At 37.5% G+C, this 23,479-nt stretch overlaps 1 long non-coding RNA gene across 1 annotated transcript in view; it reads left to right on the top strand.

The window, feature by feature from the left end:
- The window catches only part of LOC133240385 (uncharacterized), a 39,627-nt gene extending 18,255 nt beyond the window's left edge, over positions 1-21,372 (top strand). Inside the window, exon 4 of the long non-coding RNA XR_009734214.1 lies at positions 21,189-21,372. This is a non-coding gene — a long non-coding RNA (uncharacterized LOC133240385). The remainder of the gene's footprint in view (positions 1-21,188) is intronic.
- The last annotated feature ends 2,107 nt before the right edge of the window (positions 21,373-23,479 follow it).

The following is a 23,479-nucleotide window of genomic DNA, read 5'->3' as shown; positions in this document are numbered from 1 at the left end:
GTGAAGTCACTCAGTTGTGTCCGACTCTTAGCGACCCCATGGACTACAGCCCACCAGGCCCTCTGTCCATGGGATTTTCCAGGCAAGAGTACTGGAGTGGGGTGCCATTGCCTTCTCTGAAGTCCTTGGTTAGCAATCACCATTGGAAATGTAATTAGATTCAAAATAACATATTCTAAATTAGTCTTTTAACTCTCACAAATTGTTCTCTGCCTCTAAACTTTACTCCTCCATCTCTGCTTCTCCCTGGGTTGTTCCAAACTCATATTGGGAGTTCACCTCTATTATTAGCCTAAAATTTTTTTTTAGCAAAATGATGATCAAATGTTAGGAAATTGATAGCAAGCTGCCTGATTCTGTGTTGCAGCTTGGAGAGTGGATGTGCCCACAATGTGGAGAATAGTCAGTGGTATTGTGGGAGGGAGACAAGAGAAAGGGAGACAGAGTCCCCCGTCCCTGGCATGCACAGAATATCTGTTTCTGTATATTAAATGGAACATCAGACTCCCCACAGCACCACAAACCAACTTCTGAGGCATAATTGGGTGGGTAGTGTTCAAAAGAAAGAGTATGCTCTGTAAAAACAATTTTCTCATGGCAAGTGGGACATTACTATTGAAATTTTGTATAAGATTAAATAATTTCTTTTCACCATTTCAACAGTGGATTTCAAAACAAACATAATTCTTATTTCAGTTGGCCTTACCATGGAAAACAGATTGACGGTCCTCTCCTCCCCACCTCCCTGCTCCGTTCCTGGGGTGTATATGCATGTGTAGATGTATGAGGTGGACACACATTCGTTACACAGATAGGAGCTGACTGTCTATCATGAGCTGGACACTGCAGGTGGAGATGATAATGTTCAAGGCCAGCAAAATTCCTGCATCCAGGGAGATTATAGTCTAGTGGCATGTGACTATAAATAAACATCATACAGTAAATGCATAAGCAAAAAATATATAGATATAGCTGAATGCTACATCCTGTATTATATATGAAAAATGTATGTTGAATAAAATTAGAACTATTCACATATAATATTCCTGGAGAAGGGAATGGCAACCCACTCCAGTATTCTTGCCTGGAGAATTCCGTGGACAGAGGAGCCTGGAGGGCTACAGTCCATGGGGTCGCAAAAAGTCAGACACGACTGAGCAAATAATACACACACACATATATAATATTAAAATATATACAGCATATATATAATTAAGGTGGGCTTTCCTGGTGGCTCAGATGGTAAAGAATCTGCCTGCAAGGCAGGAGATGTGGATTTGATCCCTGGGTTGGGAAGATCTCCTGGAGAAGGGAATGGCAACCCACTCCAGTAGTCTTGCCTGGAAAGCAGATTTGAGAGTTACTTTAGATTGGGTGGTAAGAAGCCATCTCTAAAGAGGTGTCATTTAAGATGAAATCTAAGAAGCAGCCAGCCACAGAAAGATCAGGAGATCTTCATTCCAGGGAGAGGGAATATCTAGGTCAAAGGCTCTAAGGGAGAATAAGTGACATACTTAAGGAGCAGGAAGATCAATGACTAAAGCAAAAAGGAAGGAGGGGGATGATGTTAGTGAGGTGGGCAGAGCCAGGACTTTGTCAGCTGAGGTAGGGAATCTGGACTTTATTCTGCTCCTTGCCATACAGGATTCATTTTATTTGACTGTTGATAGACACTGAATTGTTTCCAATGCTGTGATAAAGGATTTTATAATGAAAGGGGATATCTGTACCTTCCTAACAGCTTTGAAAAGGCATACCCCTCTAACACCTAACACCATTGTTTAGATAATAAGAAAACATATCCAGGGCTTATACCACATCTTTACATTTTCAAAGTAAAACACGTTCTTTCTTGAAATCTAGAGGGGAAAACTCTAAGGAAGAAAATCATCATCCCCCGTACCCTGTCACCCAGATGCGCTGGATACCTTCCCTTCGTTTCTGCGCATCCACGTGTCTCCCTGCTTTGAGCTCTGGGAGCCCGATCTGTTTAGGCTGCATTAACCAGCCCCTTTGCCTTCTGGCTTCCTGTTAGATTTGGCTAAGAGCAGGCACCAGTCAGAGACTGGAAGGATGGAGGAGAGAGAAATCAAGGTATTTATTCTCCTTGTTCACCGCTTGCTAGATCTACGTGGGTTGGCTGTATCTCTCTATAAAAGGCGTCAGCTCCTGTTCGGCAGCCTTCTCCATATAGCCACTCTCTAAGTTCTAACAACTGGTTCTCTTTAAATCTTGACCACATCTTTGTAAATAGTCCCTTTATCAAATTCCTTCAAAATACCTGGCCTGAGAGTGTCCATTGTATCCTGTCAGAAACCTGATTGATAGACTAGAGATAATATTTTCTGTATTTATTTCTAATATAGTTCCAATAACTAGCATATAGTTTGAATCATGTTTTTGTCACTTAATATTATATCTTCCCATATTATTAACTATTATTTGAAAATATTACTTGCATGGAAATATCTTTCTATTAATGATTTAAGTGTTCAGCACTTATTGAACACTTAAATTATCTCTAAATTCTTGCTGTCATGTAATGAATAATATCTATATTCCTACTTTTCTGATTAAAAAGCTCTTTCCTTATTCTCAGGTTATTAAAATATTCTCCCATATTATCATCTAAAGCTTTATTGTTTTGCCTTCATATTTCAGATCAGATCAGTCGCTCAGTTGTGTCAGACTCTTTGCAACACCATGAATCACAGCATGCCAGGCCTGCCTGTCCATCACCAACTCCCGGAGTTCACCGAGACTCACGTCCATCGAGTCAGTGATGCCATCCAGCCATCTCATCCTCTGTTGTCCCCTTCTTCTCCTGCCCCCAATCCCTCCCAGCATCAGAGTCTTTTCCAATGAGTCAACTCTTCTCATGAGGTGGCCAAAGTACTGGAGTTTCAGCTTTAGCATCATTCCTTCCAAAGAAATCCCAGGGCTGATCTCCTTCAGAATGGACTGGTTGGATCTACTTGCAGTCCAAGGGACTCTCAAGAGTCTAATTGTACAGTATAACTTTAGTGGAATTTTCTTTTACATGGACACCCAAACTGTCCCAACACTATTGATTTGAGTGATAATCCTTTCTTCCTTGAATCTGCAGGGCCACCTTTTTCATAAATTACATGTCCATACATACACAGGTTTAATTCCAGACTTTGATCTGCTCCATTGGTTTATTTATTTTGTGTCAATACTATATTGTTGAATTAACATAATTTTATAATACGTCTTGACATCTAGTACAGTGAGTCTTTATCCTTAGCTCTTCTTTTTACCAAATTGTCTTGGCTATTCTTTTCTTTTCTTTTATTTTAGGAAGGTGAGTGGAGTTTATGAGTTTCCTCTTTGCTTTTATTTTTTAAATGAACAAATAATGTTGGATTTTTGAGGGATATGGTTTTATTAATGTTAGAACAACCAAGGATTCATGTTATTACCACTCAAGTCCAGATATTGATGGTTTTATGACCCTAAAAACTCTCTCAAGCTATTCCTTTGCAGCCACCTTCTTTCACCTTCTTTTCCAGTGCACTCCCTGGTAATCACTAATCTCTTCTCTATTGATAAACTTTTTCTTTTTTGAGAAAGTCATCATTTAATAAACGGAAACATACAGTATGCAACCTTTTGAAACTAATTTCTTTCACTCAGGACAATGTCTTTGATATTCATCCAAGTTGTTCCTTGCTCCTTTTTATTGCTAAGCAGTAGTCCTTTGTTTGTACCAAAATCTGCTTAAATATCCACCCTTTGGAGGATATTTGAGTTGTTTTCAGTTTTTACTGATTATAAGGAAAGTTGCTATAAATATTTGTGTATGGGTTTTTGTGTGACCATAGACAGTCATTTAATTAGGGTGAATACCTGGGAGTGGATTGAGGGACAATAATAGTATGATGTTAAACTTTGTAAGAAACTGCCAAACTGTTCTCCAGAGTGCTTGTACCATTTTGTATTCCCATTAGCAATAGTTCCAGTGGTGGAGCACTTGACATTGTCTTTTTTTAAAGTCATTCTATTATAATAGTTGGAAGAGATATTCATTGTGGTTTTAACTGGCATTTCCCAACTCACTGTGCCAACTCATTGGAAAAAACTCTGATGCTGGGAATGATTGAGGGCAGGAGGAGAAGGGGGCAACAGAGAAGGAGATGGTTGGATAGCATCACTGACTCAATGGACATGGGTTTTAGCAACATGGGTTGAAGACAGTGAAGGACAGGGAAGCCCGGCATGCTGCAGTTCACGGGGTTGAAAAGAGTCCAACACAACTTAGCAGCTGAACAACAACCAAGTGAGTAGTGATGCTGAGTATCTTTTTATGTATGTATCAGCCTTCTTCTCTTTGGTGAAGTGTCTATTCAAGTCTTATGCTTTAGTTATTTTTCTTTAATTTTCAGAGTTTATTCTTTTATTGTTGAGCTTAACAAATTCTCTCTCTATATTGGACACAAGTCTTTTTTGAAGGCTATGTGATTTGAAAGTATGTTATGTTCATCTGTAACTTGTCTTTTCATCCTCTTAACTATATCTGTCACAGAGCAAAAGTTTTTAATTTGAGTGAGAACTTTGATGCTGGTGGTGCTGCCAAAGCAAGTTGAAGCATGTTGTAGTAAAATTCCCTGGTAGCCTCAGGGTGATATTGTGCCAGGGGTGCTGTGATGGTAGTTGTAGGGAAGACCTACAAGTGATTTTAAGTGGTCACTGTCAAGGTCTTGCCCTCTAACTGCAACCCAGTCACCTGAACAGCAAGCAGCAGCGGCCCAGATGGTGAGAGAACAGATTAGAAAAATACTGTGTGGGGTTTACAGAGTGACATCTTAACAGACCTCCCTTAATGGCATGGGATTCAGTGGAGGGGGAGGTCCCTTTTGTGCAGAGTGGTAAACTAAGATGCTGCTGCTGCTGCTAAGTCGCTTCAGTCGTGTCCGACTCTGTGCGACTCCATAGACGGCAGCCCACCAGGCTCCCCCGTCCCTGGGCTTCTCCAGGCAAGAACACTGGAGTGAGTTGCCATTTCCTTCTCCAATGCATGAAAGTGAAAAGTGAAAGTGAAGTCGCTCAGTCGTGTCCAACCTTCAGTGACCCCATGGACTGCAGCCTTCTGGGCTCCTCCATCCATGGGATTTTCCAGGCAAGAGTACTGGAATGGGGTGCCATTGCCTTCTCCAAAACTAAGATAAGTTCTGTATTAATTTCCTTTTTCTTGTCCTGGGTGTTCCACTTCACCAGCTGCAGCAAGGTGACCATACTGTTAGCTTAGTACAACCTAAGAACACTCTGTTTTCTAAAATAATTACCTTGAGTTCATCTACAAAAGATTGAAACTTTCCAATAAAAGGAAATGCAGAGATGTGCTTTAGATAAGCTGTGTATGTCCTCCCGTAGTTTCTTATGTCAAATTCCCAGGGAAAGTTCATTATTCCTCCAAATGAGTTTTTTGATCACTTAAACAAATAGAGCATCCTGTTCCTCTCATTATTTGTCATAATAAATATTTTCAAATTAATGTATCACATAGTTACTATGTATGGCATTGTTGTTTTCTCATAAACTTACTATCAAACTTTGAAATAAACAGGCCCATGGCAGCAGAATAGAACTATACATTTTCAGATATTTTCAAAGTTTATTTCTACTCCTACCAGGCTAACTTCTGAGAGGATAGCAGAAGCATAATAAATGCCTGCTTTCTTGAACATAATTTCTTGAAGCTAGTAAGAAATATAGGACACTAAGTATGCCAAGCCTCAAAACTGAAATCTTTCAATATTTGTCCAACGAACACTAGCTTTTGTCCCATGTAATAGATAGTGGGATTTTCCATTGCTGTTGGTATTTTAGAGAGGTGAAAAGAGATGAGAAATTTCTTTCCTATAGAGGAAATTGTTTTCTATGATGAAATTTAAAATGTATATAAATTTAGATCTATTCCAAGTTAGTATAGACATTAAAACACGTTTTAGAATAATATAAGTTTAAAAGGGGAGTTGGAACTTCCCTGGTGGTCCAGCGGTTAAGACTCCAGGCTTCCATTGCAGGGGGCACGGGCTTGATCTCTGGTCGGGGACTAAGGTTCTGCATACTTTGTGGTGTGGCAAAAAAAGGGGATGGGGAGTGGTGGTTATTTTGCAAAAGTCCTTCTTTGATAACATAACCGAAGTTGATAGTCAAGATGAAGAATAAATTAGTACTTACTAAACAAAAGGTATTAAGAGATAAAGTGATCTTTCTTTTTTAAGAATAAATTGGTGCCAAACTCAGGATGATCCCTGGTGGCTCAGATGGTAAAGAATTAGCCTGCAATGTGGGAGACCCAGGTTCAATCTCTGGGTCAGGAAGATCCCCTGGAGAAGGTAATGGCAATCCACTCCAGTATTCTTGCCTGGAGAATCCCATGGACAGAGGATCCTCACGGGCTACAGTTCATGGGGTCTCAAAAAGTCGGACACAACTGAATGACTAACACTTTCGCTTTCACTTTTTCAGGTTGATCAGTAATCTGACCGGGGGTTCTTAACCTGTTACCATAAGACCTGTCCCAGAACTTTCTTTCCTCAACTTTAACCTCCTTATATCATTTCTGTTCCCTTATTTTCTCTCTTCACTTTCCGAACTTTACGGTACTACGCAGTGAGGGTGCTATAGGAGCTTAGTAATTCAGATTTTCACATTAAGTATAGTAAACATGTTCCAGCATGTAGGTAAATGAGCATGAATGGATCCTTGAAGCCTCAAAGGAAGGCCAAGAGATTTTTAGCTTTAAACGGATGTATAATCAAAACAAAACAACTCAGGAAAACACTAAATGAACTTTTGACTTTAACAACATAGCTTTTTGATGAACTCACTTGAGAGAAAAATAGTAAAATGTATCCCTAGGAAATTAGTAATTAAATATAAGGCAGTTAATTTGGGGGATAATTTTAATCATGTTATTCAATGTTTAAGTCTTTTTCCTGGAAATAATTAGAAAACTAGGTCAGTTGTCATTTCATGGTAGATTAAAATTAGTAATTATTTGTTTTTAGGTCTTTGTCATATCAATTGGAGATACTTGTAACAAGAAGGTAGAATAATCATATTCTAAATCTGTAAAGTACTTTGGAAAAGCCCTACCCACCCTTTCCCTATTTCTCACCCCACCCCCTGTTAATTTCCTGACATGAATACAGAGAGGCTAGAAGACTTGTCTCAGGCCACTGGCATAGTTGGAAGTAGTCTAGAATTAGCAAAGAGCATCAAGAATTTACCAGACATTCTGACTTAGCTCATATCATCTCAGCTTTTAAAAACTTGGCCTTTATTTCATCCACTCTTGCAAAATTTTTTGGTAGAAACCAATGCCCCTCTTTTGTGGTTGCCTTGTGAACTCCTTATTGCCAAATTCAGACTTAAATTGAAGAAAGTAGGGAAAACCACTAGACCATTCAGGTATGACCTAAATCAAATCAGTTATCATTATACAGTGGAAGTGAGAAATAGATTTAAGGGCCTAGATCTGATAGATAGAGTGCCTGATGAACTATGGAATGAGGTTCGTGACATTGTACAGGAGACAGGGATCAAGACCATTCCCATAGAAAAGAAATGCAAAAAAGCAAAATGGCTGCCTGGGGAGGCCTTACAAATAGCTGTGAAAAGAAGAGAAGTGAAAAGCAAAGGAGAAAAGGAAAAGATATAAACATCTGAATGCAGAGTTCCAAAGAATAGCAAGAAGAGATAAGAAAGCCTTCTTCAGCAATCAATGCAAAGTAATAGAGGAAAACAACAGAATGGGAAAGACTAGGGATCTCTTCAAGAAAATCAGAGATATCAAAGGAACATTTCATGCAAAGATGAGCTCGATAAAGGACAGAAATGGTATGGACCTAACAGAAGCAGAAGATATTAAGAAGAGATGGCAAGAATACACAGAAGAACTGTACAAAGAAGATCTTCACAACCAAGATAATCACGATGGTGTGATCACTCACCTAGAGCCAGACATCCTGGAATGTGAAGTCAAGTGGGCCTTAGAAAGCATCACTATGAACAAAGCTAGTGGAGGTGATGGAATTCCAGTTGAGCTATTCCAAATCCTGAAAGATGATGCTGTGAAAGTGCTGCACTCAATATGCCAACAAATTTGGAAAACTCAGCAGTGGCCACAGGACTGGAAAAGGTCAGTTTTCATTCCAATCCCAAAGAAAGGCAATGCCAAAGAATGCTCAAACTACCACACAATTGCACTCATCTCACATGCTAGTAAAGTAATGCTCAAAATTCTCCAAGCCAGGCTTCAGCAATACGTGAACTGTGAACTTCCTGATGTTCAAGCTGGTATTAGAAAAGGCAGAGGACCCAGAGATCAAATTGCCAACATCCGCTGGATCATAGAAAAAGCAAGAGAGTTCCAGAAAAACATCTATTTCTGCTTTATTGACTATGCCAAAGCCTTTGACTGTGTGGATCACAATCAACTGTGGGAAATTCTTCAAGAGATGGGAATACCAGACCACCTGATCTGCCTCTTAAGAAATTTGTATGCAGGTCAGGAAGCAACAGTTAGAATTGGACATGGAACAACAGACTGGTTCCAAATAGGAAAAGGAGTTCATCAAGGCTGTATACTGTCACCCTGTTTATTTAACTTATATGCAGAATACCTCATGAGAGACACTGGGCTGGAAGAAGCACAAGCTGGAATCAAGATTGCCAGGAGAAATATCAATAACCTCAGATATGCAGATGACACCACCCTTATGGCAGAAAAGTGAAGAGGAACTCAAAAGCCTCTTGATGAAAGTGAAAGTGGAGAGTGAAAAAGTTGGCTTAAAGCTCAACATTCAGAAAACGAAGATCATGGCATCCGGTCCCACCACTTCATGGGAAATAGATGGGGATACAGTGGAAACAGTGTCAGACTTTATTTTTCTGGGCTCCAAAATCACTGCAGATGCTGACTGCAGCCATGAAATTAAAAGACGCTTACTCCTTGGAAGGAAAGTTATGACCAATCTAGATAGCATATTCAAAAGCAGAGACATTACTTTGCCAACAAAGGTTCGTCTAGTCAAGGCTATGGTTTTTCCTGTGGTCATGTATGGATGTGAGAGTTGGACTGTGAAGAAGGCTGAGCGCCGAAGAATTGATGCTTTTGAACTGTGGTGTTAGAGAAGACTCTTGAAAGTCCCTTGGACTGCAAGGAGACCCAACCAGTCCATTCTGAAGGAGATCAGCCCTGGGATTTCTTTGGAAGGAATGATGCTAAAGCTGAAACTCCAGTACTTTGGCCACCTCATGTGAAGAGTTGACTCATTGGAAAAGACTCTGATGCTGGGAGGGATTGGGGTCAGGAGGAGAAGGGGATGACAGAGGATGAGATGGCTGGATGGCATCACTGACTCGATGGACGTGAGTCTGGGTGAACTCCGGGGGTTGGTGAGGGACAGGGAGGCCTGGCGTGCTGCAATTCATGGGGTCGCAAAGAGTGGGACACGACTAAGCGACTGATCTGATCTGATCTTTAAAACTATGACATGCAGTGCACATGACATTTATCTGCTAAGCTGTAATAACAGATTTACCTCTGTCTCCCTCCTTAGACTGGGAAGATAGGTCTTGTGTTTTGAAATTCTGTATCCTTGGCACCTATGTAATATCCAGGATTGTTCCGGGAAAGGATACAGAAATGAAGTCAGATTCATCTGACTAAATCCCAGGACTATTCTCAGAACTTTTTTGAAGGAAGTTATCCTTAGGCTGAAACCATAGTGGTAAATATGATATTAATTTGAACCTGCCTGGGGCCAGTAGCTGGAGAAGGCAATGGCAACCTACTCCAGTACTCTTGCCTGGAAAATCCCATGGACGGAGGAGCCTGGTAGGCTGCAGTCCATGGGGTCACTAAGAGTCAGACATGACTGAGCGACTTCACTTTCACTTTTCCCTTTCATGCATTGGAGAAGGAAATGACAACCCACTCCAGTGTTCTTGCCTGGAGAATCCCAGGGACGGGGGAGCCTGGTGGGCTGCCGTCTATGGGTCACACAGAGTTGGACATGACTGAAGCGACTTAACAGCAGCCGCAGCAGGGGCCACTAGCTGGAGCCTGATCATGAATCCAATATTGAGGAAAATAGAGTAGTGAGAAAAACAGATAAATATCTGTTAATATTTCACAAGTTTCTGAACATAGCAATGCTTGAAATCAACAGTATAGCTTTGGACTATATATTTATACCATTCCCTTAAAAACAAACATTTTTCCTCATATATTGAAGAGTTTAGGAGTAAGTTGTTCTACCAATGACTCAGTTGATCAATATAGGGTTCTTGGTACATACAGCTTGTCCAATCACAGCAGCATCACAGCCTCATACAACCACGTCCAGAGAGAAGAAAGAAAAGTGGATTCTCCTCAAGGACTTTTTCTTTTTATAAGGAAAGAAAGTTTTTCTAAGGGTCCCAAGTGGACTTCTCCATATGTCTCACTGGCCAGGATTGGGTCAGAGGTTCATATCTAGGTCAAGGGAGGCTGAGTATGTGCAGATCTGTCATTTCATTTTTTAGCTCCTCAGTGAGAGACAGGCTGTTCCAGCAAGCAAAAAAATAAAATATAAAATTGGTAGTAGGGGGAGGTAGACCATTGGCAGGTTCTATACCACTGATTTTCTATGGTATGTGAGGACAAATAGTTCATTTATTTAAGATTTTTTGAGCCAGTTTCTGTCCCTTACAACAAATCATGGGTAACAAAATATATCATTTTACCACACTTATCTTTTTATTATAATTTTAAAATATTTAAGTGAAATTTCTTACAAATTATATACCCTATCCAAAGAAATAAAAAAATTATACAGATTATAAAGGCTGTTCTTTTTTTTCTTTTTTTTTTTTTGCTATCTATATTTTCAGGTTGACCCAAACATTCATGTATGTTAAGTAGAACCTTCATGCGCTTTTACCTCACAAACAAAGCTTGGGTACAATTCCAGCATAAAATCAGTTAATATTTTAAAAGGTTATTCACCCTTATCTTGTTTTTAATATTTGACATAAAAATATTTTTAGAATTTAAGATTAGCGTGCTCTTTTATCCACCACACATTCTGCAAATGCATGTCATTCCGTTGCTCACTGTTTAAAAAAAAACACAGAAGAACACAGAGTATAAAGACATAAAAGCTACACTCAGTTGACTGGCAGAATTGGGACTCAGAAGTTTACTTCACAAGAAAAAAAAAAAAAACTAGGCTACTTCCAGTAAAAAACGTATTTCTTTAGTGCATTTTTCAGTGACTAACTTTTAAAGACTTGAACTATTTGTAAATTAGATATTCTTTCCAAATTTTTTCTTAATGATGTTGCTTTATTTTTTTCAAAAGCTGGGACAGATGGCTTTTTTATTTTCAAATTTAATTATAGCTGTACATATGAGAAGCAAACTTGTCACTGCCTTTTGCATGAATTTTCTCAAAATTTTACAGACAATTGTATAAATACTAAATTTATGGGTTCAGAAAATATATATTAGTGGGGCAGCTGGACTAATTTGGAATGAATAGTATTAAAAAATGTGCTTTGTACCTCAGTATCACAACTGTACTGAGATATCAAACCCTTGTGAGTATAATTATATTTTAGTGAACAAAAATATAATCTGGTCTGGGAACCAAAGTGAATGTTAATCGTATTTGCAGTTTTGAACTCTTTCTAAAGTCATTCAAATATTTTTTTAAAATCTATGGCATATCTCAAATTATATGTTAAAAATCATTAAAACTGATGTAATTAATGCCAACAATTATTGCTTAAAATGTGAAGATGATAAAAATAGTTAGATGAACTGGAAAAAGTTGGGTAAAAAAACCAAACTTGAACTTGATCATGCCTCTGTAGTTTCTTAACCTTGGCACTACTGACACTTTGAGCCAGATAACTCTTGTTGGGCAGGTGGCCTCTCCTATGTATTGTAGGATAATTACCAGGACGCCAGGTCTCTTCCCACTAGATCCCAATAGACTCACCTCCACTGTGAAAATTAAAAATGTCTCCAGGCATTGACAAATGTCTCCTGAGGGCAAAATTGCTCCCTCCTCTCTGACTACCCCCCCGCACTGAGAATCACTACTCTGGATCCAACTACCAATTTAAAAGAAATTCAGAGGACAGAAGAACAGGAGATGCAATAAAAAAAATCTACTCTGTGGGAAATTCTGCAGATCAACTGACTTTATTCTACGAATAAACTGTAAGAAAGAAAGAAAAAGAGATTAAAAGAGACTTAAGAGGCATCAACCAATAGTAATGTATGGAACATATTTTCACCCTGATTCCTATAAAGTATAAAAATATTATGCAACTATCCACCAATTAAAAATAGATTTAAAAAATATTATGCAACAATAAGAGAACTATGAGTAGATAGTTCTACTCTGAACTGAATAGATGTTTGACAATAGTATGGAATTATTGGAATTTTGAGATTGTGGCTATATTCCTAAAAAAATATTTTATCTTCTAGACACACTAATAGATGGGGAAACAATGGAAATAGTGACAGACTTTATTTTGGGGGGCACCAAAATCACTGCAGCCATGAAATTAACAGATGCTTACTCCTTGGAAGAAAAGCTATGACCAACCTAGACAGCATATTAAAAATCTGACACATTACTTTGCTGACAAAGGTCCGTCTAGTCAAAGCTATGGTTTTTCCGGTAGTCATGTGTGGATGTGAGAGTTGGTCCATAAAGAAAGCTGAGTGCCATAGAACTGATGCTTTTGGAGTCCCTTGAACTGCAAGGAGATCAAACAAGTCAATCATAAAGGAAATCAGTCCTGAATATTCATTGGAAGGACTGATGCTGAAGCTGAAACTCCAATACTTTGGCCACCTGATGCAAATGATGACTCATTGGAAGAGACCCTGATGCTGGGAAAGATTGAAGGCATGATGAAAAGGGGACAACAGAGGATGAGATGATTGGATGGCATCACCGACTTGATGAACAGGAGTTTGAGCAAGCTCTGGGAGTTGGTGATGGACAAGGAAGCCTGTCATGCTGCAGTCCATAGGGTTGCAAAGAATCGGACACAACTGAGCAACTGAAGTGAACTGAATGACATATTTTCAGCATTTAGAAAGGTAATCAGGAGACCCTGTGAGACCTGGACATCAGGTTTGAGCAATCATACCAGGTTCATCTGAGGCAGAACCACATTTCAAGCAATGAGGTCTTATGCGTTAGAAAATTCATTCCAGTTAGAAGTCCCATAAGGTCAGGAATCATGTCTGGTGTATTCACAACTGTATGCCTAAGCTATTACCAAGGAGTGGCTTGTGAGAGTTTTATTTACCACCTGACTCTCCATTAGTTGCTATCAGGATACTCTACATTCCAAATTAAATAATTCCAAATTAATTAATTAGTATTTGCAAAGTTTCTAACTCATACTTTATAAAAGTTTCCTGAAGTGTTTAAGGTATTATCTAAACAGATTCCAACTCTATTTTTAAAAGGGGAAATATTTAGAAAGTGTAGAAAGTAGTTAGAAAAATGGCATGCTTTCCTAAGCATAGCATTTATTTAGCATACTAAGATCAATAGATATAATTTAAGAGAAGAAAAATAAGCCATTAAAACAAAGCCATTAAGAAAATATGTACTGCTTTTGAGTAATGTAGGTGAGAAAGGAGTTGACCCCAATTAAGTTAAATGATAAACTTAACATTAAGAATAATTGGTTGATAGAATTTTCAAAAAAGAATAATGTTTTCAGGATAATGATTCTGTTTATCTTTATTCTGCAGTTATTTTCATAATTTTTTCTATTTTATTATTCTTCTGTAACTTAGCAATTGCTAAGTGAAGTGATAAATTCTATAAATACATAAAGGGAATGACCTTTCTCAAATATAGAAACCATGGAGGAGTTTCAGCTTCTGTCAAAAACCCAGCATCTCTTTCAACATGTCTAAGATTCAAAAGTTTAATTTTCTTATTTGACATTTCAGATCTGTATTATTTCCTATACCTTGTTAAATAATATGACTCTTGCTAGAATTATACCCTTGCTAAAAGAAAATTCAAAGGGTTTGACTCTTTATCTCTTGGACTTTAGCCTAAATTAATGAGAGATTTAGGTATTAGACATGGAGTCACAAAACTCAAAACCAGAGTACAAAATAATTCAAAAATTAAGGATGTTAATGCCCCCTTTTATATTTTAAGCTAAACATCTTGAAAATAAATTCCCCTTAATCAATAGTGTAATAATGAGAATGATGCTTGTGCTACAGTCATATATGATTAATTTTAGAGTAAATCAATTTTACAAAATTTATTAGAAATAGAACTAATAAAATTACTGTGCTATTATCATATTAGTATATGATAATTAAAGAGAAAATGAGCATATCAAATTTAAAGGATGAAAACATGATATATCTGTAAAGATTAATAACTTACAAGAGAATCACTAATTTCTTTAAACAGTTTTGGTTTATTAAAAGCTAGAAGTGTGAAATGACTAGCACTCATTTCATATTGACCTATTTTAGAAAAAAATCAAGTTGATTATTAGGAAAGCAAATGAGAGCCAACAGAAATAATCTATCCTAATTGATGGTTACTTAATTTTGACTGGTTATTCTTGCTAGACATTTGTACAAAATTATTAATATTGAAAGTACTTCAATAATTTAGCCAAGTATTTGAAACAAATTATTTTAATGATACATGAAAGACATCTTGTTAACATTCTGGAATGAATAACTTTATTCATACAATCATAAATATGATGATCATAATAATAGACTCAGATTTGTAGTCTCATTTTTTAAATTGATTACTATGGCATCAGACTGACATTTTATCTAGTTTTGTATAACCTTTTGATATTAACCTTGTTAATTTGGGGTTTATTGCCACAGAATTATAATGATGCTGAGGAATTACTTAATTCAACATACAGAAATTTACAAATTCTCTATGGAAGTGTTGAGGCTGATGGTGAAGGTAAAGGTGGCAAGTCTTTTGTTGTACTTTCCATTTGAAAAATTAGATATGTAAAATCAAGCAGGTAAAATCCTATGCTGGCTATACTTCTAATGGAAATCTTTCTCTAATAAAACCTGAAAATGAATTTAACAACACTGAGGCTGACTCTTTTTTTTTTTTTTTTTTAAACTTTACATAATTGTATTAGTTTTGCCAAACATCAAAATGAATCCATCACAGGTATACATGTGCTCCCCTTCCTGAACCCTCCTCCCTCCTCCCTCCCCATACCATCCCTCCAGGTCGTCCCAGTGCACAGCCCCAAGCATCCAGTATCGTGCATTGAACCTGGACTGGCATCTCGTTTCATACATGATATTACACATGCTTCAATGCCATTCTTCCAAATCTTCCCACCCTCTCCCTCTCCCACAGAGTCCATAAGGCTGTTCTATACATCAGCGTCACTTTTGCTGTCTCGTACACAGGGTTATTGTTATCATCTTTCTAAATTCCATATATATGCGTTAGTATACTGTATTGGTGTTTTTCCTTCTGGCTTACTTCACTCTGTATAATAGGCTCCAGTTTCATCCACCTCATTAGAACTGATTCAAATGTATTCTTTTTAATGGCTGAGTAATACTCCATTGTGTATATGTACCACAGCTTTCTTATCCATTCATCTGCTGATGGACATCTAGGTTGCTTCCATGTCCTGGCTATTATAAACAGTGCTGCGATGAACATTGGGGTACACGTGTCTCTTTCCCTTCTGGTTTCCTCAGTGTGTATGCCTAGCAGTGGGATTGCTGGATCATAAGGCAGTTCTATTTCCAGTTTTTAAGGAATCTCCACACTGTTCTCCATAGTGGCTGTACTAGTTTGCATTCCCACCAACAGTGTAAGAGGGTTCCCTTTCCTCCACACCCTCTCCAGCATTTATTATTTATAGACTTTTGGATCGCAGCCATTCTGACTGGTGTGAAATGGTACCTCATAGTGGTCTTGATTTGCATTTCTCTGATAATGAGTGATGTTGAGCATCTTTTCATGTGTTTGTTAGCCATCTGTATGTCTTCTTTGGAGAAATGTCTATTTAGTTCTTTGGCCCATTTTGTGATTGGGTCATTTATTTTTCTGGAGTTGAGCTGTAGGAGTTGCTTGTATATTTTTGAGATTAGTTGTTTGTCAGTTGCTTCATTTGCTATTATTTTCTCCCATTCTGAAGGCTGTCTTTTCACCTTGCTGATAGTTTCCTTTGATGTGCAGAAGCTTTTAAGGTTAATTAGGTCCCATTTGTTTATTTTTGCTTTTATTTCCGATATTCTGGGAGGTGGGTCATAGAAGATCCTGCTGTTATGTATGTCAGAGAGTGTTTTGCCTATGTTCTCCTCTAGTGAGGCTGACTCTTGAGAGACAAGTGACTCTTGGTCAAGAGCTCTATCTTAAAAGCTAGATTTTGCTTTAAATTTGAAAAGAAAAATTGCTGCTTCTTCTTGAAAGAAAAAAAATTACTTTCTCAGTGGATAAATTAATATATTTGTTTTTTTGCAAGTGCAGCTGTACCACAGTGCAGTAAAGGGAGGTGTTTTATTTAAAAGACTTGGAACTGTCACAACCCCTGAGCTCCTGGCTGATTAATGCATCATTTATAAACTACGACAACTGGGTACGGAAGGCAGGAGAACAAGTGGCCCAGCAGGATCTTCAATACTAGGCGTCTTTTCCTTCTCACTCTCTTCTTTACGTTTAACCGTCTACATGTCCAACACGACTTAGAACTTTCGGACTCACAGTTGGAAAGAGAAACAGTAGCAAGAACTTTTCATATATTTCTATTGAAATTGATGAACATGAGGAGATGGCCATTGGTGAAATCATGAATTGCAACCTGGGTGAAACCTTTGCCAATACTGTAAGTAGTCAATTCATGCCCTTCAGTAAATGTTGTCACCAAAAAGGTCACATCAGAAATTGACTTTGTGAAATGTTCTTTTATCAGATATAGGAATTGCACCCCAAAATGCCTTTAGTAGTATATATCAATGTTCATACAAGTACATAATAAGTGAAAGCTAGCAATTTATCATATTACTAAAGATCTTTAGGAAGAGATTGCCAGTATGCCCTGGTTGCATATTAACTGTACCTAATAAGGAGTAAATTCTTTTGCTATTTTTATAACATTTTATAATCATTATGTGGCTCAGCTGGTAAAGAATCTGCCTGCAATGCAGCAGACCTGGGTTCGATTCCTGGGTTGGGAAGATCCCCTGGAGAAGGGAAACGCTACCTACTCCAGTATTCTGGCCTGGAGAATTCCATGGATATAGTCCATGGGGTCGCAAAGAGTTGGACCCGACTGCGACTTTCACTTCACTTCATAATCATTACCTTATTTTAATCCTCTTCTATAAAATTGTGGACTAGAACTAGATAGATAATTTCTAACAACTTGTTTTAATTTCTAAAATTCTGTGATAAATCTTTTTTGTTCTGAAAGTCCTATGATCCATTTTAGCAATAGTCACAGAAATTCTGACCTAATAAGCCATAAAGAATCAACATCAACCTAGATCTCTTTTTTGCTAACACTGTTACAGGATAGATTTTACTTTGTATGGTAGGAAAACATAGTATAGCATCTATCTTATACATTTGGTGATAATTACTTAATCATTCTCCAATTCAAAATACATGTTGTAAGATCTTCTATTTACTTAACAAATCTAACCTGGCATTCTATTAAAATAAATTTTCTGGACCACCTACAATTTTTTCAGGGGGAAATATTTTGTTTGAATGATAAAAGTTGATTAACATGCTCAGTTTGAATAAAAAAGGTGATTAACATTCTTAATCAACAATTGGTTTCTCCTATTAATGAATTAAGATATAGGAAAAAAAAGATACACTAAGGACTTTTAAGAATTTTGAAAATTGTCTCTATAGACATTTTCAACTTATAAAGCTCATTTTTGTTAAACTGCAGTATATTAAAAAGTAACTTAAGACAATCCTGATTTCATTAACCATTATTTTTAATTTTTTTAATCTTATGAATTTGAAACAGTTAATAGAGGCAAATTTAGTTTCAGTAAACAAATGTAATGTTCAAAAGTAGAAACTAATTTCACGTTAGGTAATAAAATACATATCATTTTGTATGTAATTTCTATAATTATCTTGAACATAAGAAACTATTAAGCAAAGATGTGAACTAGAATTCAATTAAATAAAAACCATGGAGAAAAATAAGATATTGGGCATTGAGAAGAAAGTTCTTTCAAGAAGGACATCACCTCATTTTTTCTTTTTTTTTGTATTTTATGTGTTCATTTTATTTTATAGTAGTCACCTTTTCTATTTAATATAAATATCCTTTCTCAGCCCAGCTATATATAAAAGAATATTTTGGTTAGATATTTTTCAAATATGAATCAAGTGTATGATTAGTACATAGAATTCTTCAAAGTTTTAAAGCTACACATTAAGGAAGCTACACATTAAACCTGCAGGTAAAATCTCAGGTTTTATTTATACTATGCTAGGGAGAAAGAGTGACATCATTATGCTAACATCTACAAAGCAAAGAAATGAAAGCCCAAAAGGTGAACATACTGTCAGGACATAAAAAAGACAGATGTATATCTGATGACTACATCCTCTAGCATGCACAAATATCCTTTGAAGAACTCAGAACTACATTATTTGAGTTAAAAGTGACTAGTTTCTTGTTGCGGAGAAGGCAATGGGACCCCACTCCAGTATTCTTGCCTGGAAAATCCCATGGACGGAGGAGCCTGGAAGGCTGCAGTCCATGGGGTCGCTGAAGGTCGGACATGACTGAGCGACTTCACTTCCATTTTTCACTTTCTTGCGTTGGAGAAGGAAATAGCAACCCACTCCAGTGTTCTTGCCTGGAGAATCCCAGGGACGGGGGAGCCTGGTGGATTGCCGTCTATGGGGTCGCACAGAGTCAGACACGACTGCAGCAACTTAGCAGCAGCAGCAGTTTCTTGTTGATACTATGTACTTATTATACTTAAATTTCAACTAAAGAGTTTAGTGAATGTTTTACAAATGAATATTTTTTCTGTAAGTAAAGAAATGATTGAAGAAATAACTCAGAGTTTCATATATAATTATTCGTCACACATCATCTTCATTACTATGTCAGCACAAGTCAGCATAGCACTTTACTGAAGTAGTACGGAGCCCTGCCCTCCCTGCCTGGCCATTCATAACACAACAAACGGCAAGCCAAAAACAACATTCCCATAAGACCCAGAATGTCTCTCACAAACACCTCTAGTGACCAGTTTGTGGTTGTCATTAACCAGTGCAGAACTGCTCAACATGCTCACACACTCTGCAAAGCGGTCACCGGATTCTCCTGTCTTTAGGTGCCCATAGAAAAGGGCATTTTTACAGGACTCTATGATTCATTCTTTCTAATGTGAGGATGACAATGGAAGATAGGGGTCAAGCCCTTGAAATTCAGAAAGTGGGGGTGAAGGAAAGGCAGATGGAGTTTGAAAACAAAGTTTAATCAGCTTGACTGATATTGGTAAACAAGCCATCTCAATTCTCACCTTGATATCACAAAACTGTCATATTTTCTAAGGCCAAAATAAACTTTATTTCTTCTAAAATTACCTTCAGTTTTACTTTTGTTAGTTACAACTCTTTAACTTACAATAAAATTTCAAAAGCATTAAAAACTTTTTAAAGAGGTTTCATGGTTATAAAAGAAGGTGTGCATAGTTATTTAGCTACTTTAGGTGGAAATATTACCACTTCAAGCTGAAATGATCAAGTCATCCATTCACTGTTACCTGATTTAAATATATTCTTGACTTTTCATAATTTCTCTAATTTTTTTTTCTGGAGATTGGCATTATACAGGGGAGAATAAACCAATCCAATGGTGTTAATGATACTACTGGTATATATTTGCACATGCTTTACATTTTTCACTTTCACAAATACTGGATCCAAAAAAAAAAAAAAAAATCCAGTGAAGCAGAGAAGGGAGAATGACTAATCCTATCACAAGTGAGAAAACTTACATTTAAAGAAGTCAAGTGACTTGGCATATAGATAGGTGGCAGGGTTAAGACTATAATGTAAATACCATCTCTTAGTCTTGTACTTGTATCTATCAAAATGGGCTGGGTAATGCTGTAGTGACAAACAATCCCCAGGTCCAGAGGCTCAAAACAACAAAGATACATTTCTTGCTTATAATACATGTCCATCACTAGACGTCTATGGGTTCTCTAGTTCTCTCACTCTGAAACCCAGGGTATCGTACCATCCATTGTCTGTAAGGTTGCCTGTCACTGGGACACAAGGAAAGAAAATTATATCAAATCACACACTTGCTCTTAAAGCTGCTGGACAGACACTTCTGCTCACGATCCATCAGCCAAAACATGACTCTCAGGCAATTCTGACATACGCTACAATGTGGATGAAACTTGAGGACATTAAGCTATATAAAATAAGCTAGCCATAAAATTATAAATAGTGTATGATTCCACTTATATGAGATACCTAGAGTAATCAAAACCATAGAGACAGACAGAAGAATGTGGTTAGCAGGGGCTAGGAGGAGAGAGAATAGGGAATATTTGCTTAATGGGCATAGAGTTTCAGTTTTGCAAGATGAAAAACAGGCAAATCTATGAGCAAGGGTACCAAACCAGAAATATTTTGTGAATGTCACTGATAATAACAGTGCCAGAAGGGCCTTTCAATGAGGTCATCAAGTTCAAAGAGCAAGCTGTATGGGTGATATATTACAGTTCCTACATCAGGAAGAAATTCACTTCATGTCTGGGTATGGCTTCTCTTGAACTATGAACTAAAAACCTATGAACTAAAAAGGCAAGTCATTTGTTCCCCAAACATCCAATACACACAGGTAAAATGTGCTCATGGTAACATCAATAACTGTTCCCTGGAGAAAGATGGGAGACACAGCAGTTACTGATATGTAGCAGGTGGGAAATCCCAGTAGGCAGATATTGTAAGGATCCTTTATCCCAAGAGGAGAGAAATGTTCCTTGATTAGACCTGAAAGGGGCTTTCCAGTCCATTTATTCTCCATGACTCTCTGTTATAACCTTTTAAAAATTCTGTCTTTCCATTTTCCTTTTTGGACACATTCAAAATGAACATCAGGGAATATGACCTTGTTGGGACATTGAGCAGCTGTTCCTGGTGGCTATATTTACAGAAGGAGAAAGAGATAATACGGTGAGTTTTTCTTAAAATCAAATATGTGCAATTTAAGATTGCTTTTTATTCTGTAATTATTTACTTCTTCTATTTTTTGCTGTTCAAATATCCTTACTTGTGGACTTCAATATAAGCAGCACAGTGGATTTTGTGAATAATATTTTGTTTCCTGAAACCATTAAACATAAATTTGCAGGAACCATAAATTTTGCATAAAACATAACTTTTATAGCATTGCTGAGATCTCCAGAAAGAAAAATCTCTAAGGGACTAAAATCAGAATAATAGTAACCAACCAAACAAAAAACCTTGAGTTGAAACCAGAGCTGTAAGCTATATGTGCACACGTGTATGTACACACACACACACACTCACATACACAAAGGGTTTTGCTGTCAGTGGCAAGTAGAAGGACCTGTACCTGAGATCCTTATAGTAAGCCTGAGAATCTGGCCTAACTGGTCTCAGGTACCTAGAGCCTTTTGGCTCCCAGAAGAAGCAAAGACAAATCCTCTCTGGAAGAAAGTCAAGGCTAGCCGAATTTGAACACAAACTTCAGTTCTGAAATGACAGAATAGAGAGAACAGAGGAGAGGCAACTTTTGAAGAGTTAATGCTTTAATGAAGAACATAAATCAAAACTTACAGGGTGAATATGTATACTTACGGAGATAAAGAAATCAACATTAGAAACATTTCCTTCAAATTGAGGAAGAAAACAAAAATGCCCGATATCACCACTTCAACACTATAATGGCCGCCTGCCTTAGCCACTGCAGTTAAGTCAGGTAAAAAGAATAACAAGAATTAGAAAAGAAAGAAACAAAATTGTTATGATTCACACTTAGTCATCTACATAGAATGCCCGCCCAAACCCATAGTTTATTGGGAATGATAAGAGAATTTAGCATGCTGCCTGCATGCAAGCTCAGTCACTTCATTTGTGTCTGTGACCTCATGGACTACAGCCTGCCAGGGTCTTCTGTCCATGGGAATCTCAGGCAAGAATACTGAAATGAGTTGCCGTGCCCTTGAGATCTTCCCAACCCAGGGACTGAACCCGTCTATCCTACGTACTCCTGTATCACAGGAGAATTCTTTACCAATTGAGCGACCAGACAAGCCCTTTAGCATGGTTGCTGCTGCTGCTGCTGCTAAGTCACTTCAGTTGTGTCCGACTCTGTGTGACCCCATGGATGGCAGCCCACCAGGCTCCCCTGTCCCTGGGATTCTCCAGGCAAGAACACTGGAGTGGTTGCCATTTCCTTCTCCAATGCATGAAAGTGAAAAGTGAAAGGGAAGTCGCTGAGTGGTGTCCAACTCTTAGCGACCCCATGGACTGCAGCCCACCAGGCTCCTCCGTCCATGAGATTTTCCAGGCAAGAGTACTGGAGTGGGGTGCCATTGCCTTTAGCATGGTAGCTGGATATAAAATCAACAGATGAAAATCAGTTTTATTTCTATACACTAATTACAAATAGAATACATATCTTTAAAGCTTTATTTCCAATATCGAGATATAGGAATCTAAAAATGGAACAAAAGATATGGAAGGCTTATGTAGAAAAAACTGTAAAACTTCAGTGAAAGACATTAAAGAAGATCTAAATTTGCAGCATATGTGATGTTCATAGATAGGAATGCCAATATCCTAAATATATCATTTCCTTCTAAATTCAGTGAGATTCTAATAAAAATTCCAACAGGCTTTTTTTATTTTGTCAGAACTTGAAAAGCTGATTAAAAATGTTATGTGAGCAGTATCTTGGCCACTTCTGAAAAGAAGACAATGGTGAATATTCATAAGGAGAACCATTAAAGAACCAAAGTAGGAAGAAAAAGGTTTAGCCTAACTCATGGCACTAAGGTACGTAAAGAAAAAAGTTACCTAGAGAAGGAGCTGGGTCCATTCTGGAAACTAGAGGTCCATATGAGAGACCATGTAAGGGTGGGTGCAAAGTGGAAGAAGAATTAGAGAAATATTTGAGGAGGTGAGTTTGCAGGTGTACGTCCTCTGTTAAACATAGATGTGTTTGGGTACTATAGCGTGATGCTATTAGATATCCAAATCAGAATTTTTTAAAACATTTTTGTGTAAAACACCTAAAAAAATTTGATCCCTTACATATATTTTAAGGTGTCATCTGTTATGTTTTAGCAGACATCTAAATAGTTACAAACGATGCAATTGCTGATGTATTGAAAAATTATAATTTAAAATTAAAACATTATATT

This window comes from Bos javanicus, chromosome 28, assembly GCF_032452875.1.
Source record: "Bos javanicus breed banteng chromosome 28, ARS-OSU_banteng_1.0, whole genome shotgun sequence".
Lineage (NCBI taxonomy): Eukaryota > Metazoa > Chordata > Mammalia > Artiodactyla > Bovidae > Bos > Bos javanicus.
This window is presented reverse-complemented; position numbering and strand designations above follow the sequence as displayed.